The following is a 9,205-nucleotide window of genomic DNA, read 5'->3' as shown; positions in this document are numbered from 1 at the left end:
AAAGCGGAAAATTGCAATCGAACCCTAGTTGCTCTCCCCTCTTCCAACTCCAAGGAGAGAGAAGGGAGGTTCGCTAGGGTTGATGGTTTTCACTTAAGGGAGAGACTTTACATTCAAAAGAGGGGTTGAAACTCACAAGATCCAATCCCACACAATGCAAGATTGGATACTAAATGAGTTTCAAGGGTTAAGAAAGCAAGGCTACCCTCTTTTGTAAAGAATGTTGATAAGGGAATTGAGCTACGAATGCATAGAAAGTGATAAAGATTCGCTTATAAACTGAGATAGGGATATAGGATGAAGCTGCGGACCTGGAATTAGCAGTAAAATGTCGATACGGTGCTGTCCTGCAAATTTGAGCAAAAGTTGTCGGGACGATGGCACCCGGTGCCACGGTCCTCTGAAAAATCCGCGAAACGAAGGGGGATCTGTTCGTCTCTGCACAAGGATTCCAGATCTTCAATTTCAGCCGCGTACCTGCAACCTACACACAGAAAAGCGAAGACGATTGGGGGGTTAGGGATTAGGGGTTTGTCTTTAGGTCAAACCCCAGTTTTGGAATTAACCAAGAAATGAGAAATTGCTGTAAATGTAAATGACTGTAATGTAAAAACAAGTACTAATACCTTGTTCTAAGGATGTTTGTATCCTTATGTGCGAAGGTATAGATGTTGTTGTTTGTTGTATTGTTGTATGTTGTATGTAGCATGTAGTATGTGATCTCCTCTTCAATGGTTGAATCCTTGTCTTGAATGCAACACTTAGCCTTGAATGGAGACTTAGAAGGAATGCTTGAATACTTGAATGCTTGAATGCTTGAGTATAGTTTCCACGCTTGTACATATATGTCCTTCTCATGCCAAATGAGAGAGAAAAATGTAGTTTATATACTTGCCAATTAGGGTTAATAGACTGATTTTCCCGACCTTAGGCCGACCAGGAAAGTTAATTTCCAATTTGCAAACAAAAAGACCCGAGACCTCATAGGAGACCGGGCCCAAAATAGGCCCAGGGACCAGGGCGTTGGGCGCCATGGTCTTGGGGGACTAGGGCGTTGGGCGTCCTGGTCCTGAAGGACCAAGACACTGGGCGCTCTGGTCCCACCTCCCGGGACAGTAGGGTGCAAGGAGGTTCAGGCCAGGGTGCTTGAAAAATGCAGTTTTTGGTGTCGTGAGCAAGTTTCGGGGTCTCCATTCAGGTTGCGTGTTGCGTCGCCATCGTGAAGACTGAAATGCAGTCAAAATTGCAAGTGTCACAATTTTAGGACGCTACATTTAGCCCCCACTTTAGCGGGAGTATGTATGCTCATACTTCTGGTAAAGTACAAGGAAACAATCATTGAAAGACTTTCACCACATCAAGGAGGCAAGATACACCAAGCCCCCAGTGGACTAAGGATCTTACGACTTCGATTGACAAAGTAAAAGGGAAGATCACGAGGGAGAACCACGACTGTCAGTAGTAAGGTTCCCTCACTATGAGTCATGTAAAAGAAATACCAAAAATTTTCAAGGCAAAGCTAAGTTCGCCAAGAAATTTTTAAGTATCTTGAAAGGATAGACAGGGTGTATGCCCCCCTACGTTAAAGCGATCGCACACGCCTCAACGGGGGTGATTGTTTTAACATAGTGATACACATAAGAAATGAGAAGGGAAAGGAGCACGTTATCACAAAGATTTAGCCCCCAAGTGTGAGATAAACCCAAGGATAATAGACACAAAACACAAAGCACGAGGTGACTTTGCTTTCCTCGGGGTCAGTATGCTGTATGATAATTCATGTATATATATATCATATGTATGTATGCATAATTATTCTTCATTCCCCAATCAAGGAAGGTCACCTAGAAGAAGGGAACACATGTGTCTTTTGAGTCAACATGAGAGAGACCAAAAGAGATCTCAATGCTTTGCATCGTCCTCAAGTAGACAACACTAAGGACAACAAATAGAAGAATGAGAATAACACATAGAAGAAGTAACAAAAGAGAGGGGGAGAGAATCTGCTATGCTAATGTAACTAGTCTAGCACGTCATCTACCCCCCGATCTTGCTGATCAATGTTTCGGGAAGGTAGGGAACACACTAGAGGAGGAACATCCAACATAGCAGATGGAGCTATCACAAGATCCAAACAAGGGCTATGTTCATGTTCCAAGCCACGTTGTTCTTATCTAGGAGCTAGGATAAGTGCTTTAGAAAATTCATTAGATAAATGGTTATCAACATCAACAAGTTCATATTCATTATCAGAAGCAAGAGGAGTAACATGTTCATCATAAATAACATTTTCATCTATATCGTCATCAAGATTTATAAAAATAGGATCTTTAACTCGCACAAGATCAAGACCATCATGCATCTTATGTTTAGGAGATTTAGGCTCAATTTCCGGCTGAGGAGAAAATGGAATAATGCTTGTTGAAGGTGTTTTTGGAGATTGCAAAGTTTGAGAAGCAGCTGCTTGAGCCCTAAGACGACGCTTTCATCGGTGTTCATGTGCAGAACGATTTCGTCTAGTCTTAGTAGGAAGTGGAGAAGATAGAGGAGGAGGAATGTTCTCATCCTTATCACTTGGGTGTTTAGGTTGTGGTCTCTTAGGCTGGATGATAGGAGAAGGAGAAGGTCTCTTCTCTCTATAAAAAGGAGGAGGAACTGCTCCATATAAAGGAGGAATTTTTGGTTTAGGAAGGAGACCAAGTCCATCATGACGAGGAGGTATAGGTCTACTTTTAGAAGATTTATTAGGCATAGACATAGTCACATCCATGGGGATGGGTTGGGAATCTTCTTGAGGAAAGACATTAGTTTTATCTTTCAAAGGAAGAACTTCCTTCTCAAGAATGATAGGAATGTCAAGTTTAGGTGTTCTAGGTTCACTTAAAGATAGGATCATATCTGTTTTCAACTTTTGATAAGATTTGAAAAGATGATCACTTCGCGGAGGAAGGGATTGGAATTGTTTAGGCCAAAAGTAATCAATAGGAACACTAGAGGTTCTTTCAGCTGGTTTAAAGAGACTATGATTGACAGTAACAACTTCACCATTATGGGGAAATTTAAAACATTTATGAATAGGAGAAGCAATAGCTTTCATGGAAGATAGCCAAGGATAGCCAAGCTTCACACGAAATTGTTCAGATGAAGGAATAATAGCAAAGTTCACATCAAGAGATTTGTTATGGACCTCAATAGGCAATGTAATAGAACCAATTGCAGGAGAAGAAAATGCATCAAATAATTTCACAATCACATCTGTTTTGTCATAGATCACTTGATTCAATTGCAAAGTAAAAAGAAATTCTTCAGTAATAACATTAACCATGCAGGAAGGATCAATAAGCACTCCATGGCAAGGTGTATTCTTGACTTTTGCAACTATGTATAAAGGACCATCAGGTGCTCTAATGGTTTCACTAGAATCAAATGTGATGGAAGGTTCTTTAGGGATTTCTTGCTGCTCTACAAAGTTAATCACATTCGGAGTCATAGACACAAGACCATCAGATGAGAGAGAGGAGTCATTAACCTCAATCGCATTAGAGGTATGAGAAGTATGAGAAGGTAATGGATCAGTAAAAATCTAAATATTTTGGTTAGGAGGAGCTACAGATGTGTTGCCTTTATCATTCACTCTAGAAACAGAGATAGTATTATTATCAATCAAATCTTGAATTTTACCCTTTAAAGAAAAACATTTTTCAGTATCATGTCCAGGCTGACGATGAAATTGACAAAAAGACTTGTTATCAAAATAAGGTGAAGTAATCTTTGCAGGATCTATTTGCCTTATAGGAGGAAGAGTAAGCACATTTTGTTCCAATAACTTATTCATAATACTATGCAATGATTCATTCAAAGGAGTATACTTTCTTTCTTTCTTGAAAAATTTAGAAATAGGAGGCACACCCGATGCTGCATTCACATTGTTGTTGATGATGTTTTCATTGAATTTGATGGAATCTCTGTTCGGTTTAAACTTCCCAAATGGTTGTTGACTGCTATCACCCTTATCACTCAGAGTCATAGGATGTGATTGTTCCATTTGACTCACAGTCAGTTGATAATTGTGAAGAGTTGCACACAACTGTTGGAAAGAAGTAAACTCAGAAAACAGAAGTTTGTCTCGAATATCTTTTTGTAAATTAGAAATAAAGATTCTTTGAATATCATTGTCAGGCACTAGAAAATAAATTTGAGCATACAAATGCTTATATCTACCAATGAAATCAGTCACTTTTTCTTTAACACCTTGTTTACAATGCATTAAATCAATCAAAGTAACTTTAGGACTTATATTGTTTTGAAATTGTTGAATGAAAGCATTTGCAAGTTGTTCAAAAGAAGTAATAGAATAAGAAGGCAACGAGCAATACCATTGTAGGGCTTTGTCTCTTAATGTTCTAGTAAACAGTTTTGCAAGCAACCTTTGGTCATAAGCAAAATTAGTACAAATTGTTTGAAAAGTCTTAACATGTGTTAAAGGATCACCTTTACCATTATAAAGCTCCAAATGCGGGATTTCAACATGTTTAGGAGGGATAGCTCGAACAATGTCAAGAGAAAGTGGGCTCGCAACATCAAATGTGGGCACACTAAACTTAGATTGATTCATAGAGGCAATTTGTTGCTGTAAAGAAGAGACAGTTTGTGCAAGATTATTAATGGTCGCTTCAGTCGAAGAATTCATATTAGGTGTGTTAGACTGAGATGGAGGTGTTATGTTATTGAAAGAAGGTAGGGAATAAGGCGGTGGGACTCTATGATAGTCAATCATAGGGGATGATTGGACAGGAGGAACACTACAAGGGGGAATGGAATGGTTAAATGAATTGCCCCCTCGCGTCGTGTTCATTTGTGAAGATGTAATAGGAACACTCATTGAAGGAATGAATGAAGAAGTTGGATTGAATGAAGGAAGAGGGTTAATTGAAGAAGAAGGATTGCCCCCATGACTGGTAATCATAGGAGGAATGTCTTGTATAGAAGTAACCATTATGTTTGATGTAAAGGTAGGTATGCTAGCAATAAAAGTTGTCAAAGGAATAGAATGATTGACTTGTGTGGGAGGTTGTGTATAACCTAAGGTTTCAGCACAACTCTTTATAGGCATCACATTCGAATCCACAATGTGTGCAATACCACGCAAAATATCAATTCCATTCTTATCACTTTGAAGCATACGTTTTAGACCCTCAATTAAAGGAAGAGCTTGACTATCGGGATACTCATGAGACATCCATTGGTGAAAATCATCAAATTGGTTATCCAATTTCAAAAGTTGTTTTACAGAAACCTCATGGAGAGCTTCTTCATCATTAGGAGGATTAGAGGAATTACCCATGTCCTCGTTAAAAAGGCTATTCAAATTAGGTTCCATCTCCTCGGTAGTTAAACCTCGGAAAGACTTAATTCTACGGCTTCGTCTAACGGGAATAGTGTAAGTAGGGCTTATTGTTGTAAAACTCATGCACTAGAAAGAGAGAGAAGATTTTGAATTTTAGAGGCAGCAATTTTCAATAAAATCAGCCAATCTTCCAGATTTAAGCTGTTAAATGCAATCACGACAGTCTCCCGAAATTTCGGAAAAAATGTCCAGGACCGTGGCGCTCGGAGTGCAACACGGTCCTTGCAACTTTTTTTGAAATTTGCAGGGATGAAAGTTATGATGATTTTAGAGCTAATCTGAAAAAATTGGGTGATTTTACGATCTGTAGATAGGCCAAATTAAAGTTACAATTTCAAAATTGAACCCTATCAAGATTGTCGAAAAATGCAAAATTTTGAATTTTGAAAAAGAGAGGGAAACTGAAATTTTGAATTTTATGATTTTAGAGGGAATGTCAAAAGCAATGCAAATTTTGAAATTTAAAAATTGACTCAATTTCACGCAAAATTCAATTTTGAAAGCAGAAATCGAAGTTGTTGTAATTAAGCACTTAATTTCAAAAGTCACAAATTGCAAGAATTTGAATAAAGCACTGAAATTTCAAATGAATGCAAACACACTTTTCAGATTTAGGACAGTAAGAAAACAATTTTGACACAAAATTTCAATTTTAATGATTTTTGAATGATTAGGAGCCTTAATCCAAGCAATCACAAGACCAACTTTGACTGTAATTTTGAAAGTATTATAATTGATAAAATCGGCCAAAATTCTGGATTTTAGCAGGAAAATACAGTAAGATCTTGCTCCCGAAATTTCGGAAAAAATGTCGGGGACGATGGCGCTCGGAGTGCACACGGTCCTCGCAACTTTTTTCCAAATTTTCAGGGATGAAAGATATTGTGATTTTATTGCAGAATCCAAAGTTACAGCTGATTTGGAGATGTTTTGATCAGTGAAATTGTCGGACAAAGGTTGAATCAAGAGGGTTTCAAAAATCAGGGTTTTGACACTTAACCACTTAATTTTCAAAATTAAAGCACAAATATGAATTGATAATTTGTAATAGAAGGGCAGATCTGAAGCAAGCATTAACAATTAAATATTTCACAAGTTCAATTACTAAAAAGAAATTTTAGGGTTTTTATGCAATCACCTCTAAAATTTTGCAAAAGGTCAAACATGGAAATGTAATCAAGGAATCAATTTTCAGATCTAATCATGAATAATCAGAAAGGATGTTCATGTCGGGTTCACCAAAATGTAAAGCGGAAAATCGCAATTGAACCCTAGTTGCTGTCCCCTCTTCCAACTCCAAGGAGAGAGAAGGGAGGTTCGCTAGGGTTGATGGTTTTCACTTAAGGGAGAGACTTTACATTCAAAAGAGGGGTTGAAACTCACAAGATCCAATCCCACACAATGCAAGATTGGATACTAAATGAGTTTCAAGGGTTAAGAAAGCAAGGCTACCCTCTTTTGTAAAGAATGTTGATAAGGGAATTGAGCTAGGAATGCATAGAAAATGATAAAGATTCGCTTATAAACTGAGATAGGGATATAGGATGAAGCTGCGGACTTGGAATTAGCAGTAAAATGTCGATACGGTGCTGTCTTGCAAATTTGAGCAAAAGTTGTCGGGACGATGGCACCCGGCGCCATGGTCCTCTGAAAAATCTGCGAAACGAAGGGGGATCTGTTCGTCTCTGCACAAGGATTCCAGATCTTCAATTTCAGCCGCGTACCTGCAACCTACACACAGAAAAGCGAAGACGATTGGGGGGTTAGGGATTAGGGGTTTGCGTTTAGGTCAAACCCTGGTTTTGGAATTAACCAAGAAATGAGAAATTGCTGTAAATGTAAATGACTGTAATGTAAAAACAAGTACTAATACCTTGTTCTAAGGATGTTTGTATCCTTATGTGCGAAGGTATAGATGTTGTTGTTTGTTGTATTGTTGTATGTTGTATGTAGCATGTAGTATGTGATCTCCTCTTCAATGGTTGAATCCTTGTCTTGAATGCAACACTTAGCCTTGAATGGAGACTTAGAAGGAATGCTTGAATACTTGAATGCTTGAATGCTTGAATGCTTGAGTATAGTTTCCACGCTTGTACATATATGTCCTTCTCATGCCAAATGAGAGAGAAAAATGTAGTTTATATACTTGCCAATTAGGGTTAATAGACTGATTTTCCCGACCTTAGGCCGACCAGGAAAGTTAATTTCCAATTTGCAAACAAAAAGACCCGAGACCCCATAGGAGACCAGGCCCAAAATAGGCCCAAGGACCAGGGCGCTGGGTGCCATGGTCCTGGGGGACCAGGGCGTTGGGCGCCCTGGTCCTGAAGGACCAGGGCGCTGGGCGCTCTGGTCCCACCTCCCGGGACAGCAGGGTGCAAGGAGGTTCAGGCCAGGGTGCTTGAAAAATGTAGTTTTTGGTGTCGTGAGCAAGTTTCGGGGTCTCCATTCAGGTTGCGTGTTGCATCACCATTGTGAAGACCGGAATGCCGTCAAAATTGCAAGTGTCACAATTTTAGGACGCTACATAAACATATCAACTTAGTCGGCTAACAACCTTGGAACAAGTTCCTAGGTTCAATGAATCGAGTCAATCTTACTCAACACACTTTACTTATGTTGGCCACCGACATAACAACCCAAAAATAAAACATAAACACAATCGGTTAACCGATTTATGTCATGTTGCTCTACAGGTTAACAGTTTTTCAAAATTGATTGCCCTGTATACCATAACTCAATCATATTGTTGAATTTGCCAATGTGGTGTGGGATATATCTGCAAGTACCTGTCTCCAACATTCCAATAGAACTGCATCACCTAACTCTTCATTGATCACACGTACCGGTTGCTTGAATGTAATCCTGATCCTCATTTATCGGTTGAAGTTCTATTTGTCGTTTCACTGTTAAACTATCTCTTGTACTAGTTATGCTTTATCGGTTGGCCTAAAAGACTTAGATGACTATCAAAATATAGTTTCCATCAATGAAAACATAAAACAAGTCATCAATCAACCTATTACGTCATATCATCATCATCAAGCCAATAATCTCCCCCTTTGGCATTGATGGCAACACTTAGGAAAACAATTGTCTAAGAGTGCAATATAAAAATTGACTCAACTCATGACACATACTCACCCTTAGCAGTTGCATGCTATTACAAAATTTAAAAACATATATACAACTACCTTTTAGAAAATATTCATACTACTACTCCCCATTACAATTCAAGATTTTAACTCATACTACTACTTGCCCTTTGACAACAATGACAAAGCTAAGCAAATACATAAAAGATAAATGCAATATAAATTAAAATTTGCATTATCATATATAGATACAAAAGTTCAAAATGCTTTTACAATGACATCCTAGAAAAACTAACTATAAAATGTAACTTTAGCTGCTTCAAATCATTATGCCAAGTCTCCAAAAGAGTGTCGGTTATCTCAACATGTGTTTTGATTTGATAAGCTAGCTCCTCCATGGCATCAATAGTACTCATCTCAAGTGTAGCTAATATAGCTTTAGTCTCTTTATAGACTCTCTGCAAGATTTCAACCTTAGGAATCAAAAGTGTATGTAATTCCTGTAGAGACTGCATTCTTTTAACCTGTTCTCCCTTATAAGCTTTTAACTTATGTTGTAGCTCAACTATCGATCTACCAAAATGTATAGCTGAATCATTTAGGGGTCTAAATGATTCACTCAAAATTTTCAATTCATGTTCTTCTTCCTTCTTCTTCACCAAATCATTGCAAAACAATGAAAAAATTGCAATAGTAGATAGGA

This window comes from Cryptomeria japonica, chromosome 8 (genome assembly GCF_030272615.1).
Source record: "Cryptomeria japonica chromosome 8, Sugi_1.0, whole genome shotgun sequence".
Lineage (NCBI taxonomy): Eukaryota > Viridiplantae > Streptophyta > Pinopsida > Cupressales > Cupressaceae > Cryptomeria > Cryptomeria japonica.
The sequence above is the reverse complement of the archived record's forward strand: the minus strand, read 5'-3'. Positions refer to the sequence as shown.